The sequence below is a fragment of the Mandrillus leucophaeus genome, unplaced genomic scaffold (assembly GCF_000951045.1).
Source record: "Mandrillus leucophaeus isolate KB7577 unplaced genomic scaffold, Mleu.le_1.0 Scaffold13, whole genome shotgun sequence".
Taxonomy (NCBI): domain Eukaryota; kingdom Metazoa; phylum Chordata; class Mammalia; order Primates; family Cercopithecidae; genus Mandrillus; species Mandrillus leucophaeus.
In genome coordinates, this window is record NW_012101254.1 from 7,059,524 (window position 1) to 7,060,675 (window position 1,152).

Consider the following 1,152-nt stretch of genomic DNA (forward strand, 5'->3'; position numbering starts at 1 on the left):
CATCCTTCGCACTGTATCACCTTATATAATCTTCTCCCACTGCTTGTTCAGGCGAAGTTATTTCAGTGACTCATCGTTTCTTCTCCCAAGATAAACTGTAAATTCCTAGGTCTGATATTCTTCTGACCTCAATACAGTATCCTGAGCCCAGCAGGGCTGGAGGAAAGCTGGCGTGATGTGTGACTTCACCTGCCTTTGATCAGCGTGAGACTCGGGGAAGTCACCTCCCCTCCTGGCCTTTCCTTTCCTTCTTATAAACATCAACTCCCTCATCCCCATTCACCAAGAAAAATGCCTTTTTGCTCAATATAGTTTGTATTTATTTTCTCAGCTTTATAATCTTCTTGTAAAGACAAGGGCTGGACTTGATCATTCCTACCAAAGCAAATGGAATTCTTTTTAAACAATTTACAATAAAATCTGACCCAGGGCTAATGGCATGGACACCCACTTCAAATGAATTGGAGGAAATGGAACAAAGCTCAGAGAGAGAGGTGCGTCTCATTCAAGTGCCTTCCACGAGGCACTTGTGTTCACTGACGTTAATGGACCCCAGCAGTTTGCAGGGCACTTGCTGGGTAGCGTGGGGAAGAGAAGGAAGTTTAAAACAGACAGGTTCTGCCATCGAGGAACTTACTCTCTAGCTGGGGACACAAAATCTGCACACATTTAAGGTCAAGGATATGTCACAATGAGACTAAGGAGTCCATAAAACTGAAGAAATCTCTGAGTTTAATGAATCTAGGAAGGCTTCCTGAAAGAGGTGACATGTGAGATGTGAGGGGTGGAGACAGCTGGTAAGTACTGGTGAATCCATGAAACAAAAAATCAATAACCCTCCAATAGGGACAATTTTAAGAAAAACAAAAATGTTCCCTCTTTTCTTTTCCCTTTTTCCTTGCTTCTGAATTTAAAAGGAATAGATGCTCACAGGTATAAATTTATAAAACGGGGGAAGAAAGAAAATGAACATCACTTAGAATAATGTAATTCAAAGATAACTATTAGAATTTCAGTGTATTTGTTCCAGTTTTTGTGTCCATGTTTATGTATATTTTTAAATATATATGCATAAAATAGGGATCCTCCAGGATAGTGTTAAAACCTAATTTCTTCTTATATTGTGAGCACTTACTTTCTTACTGAAGATTT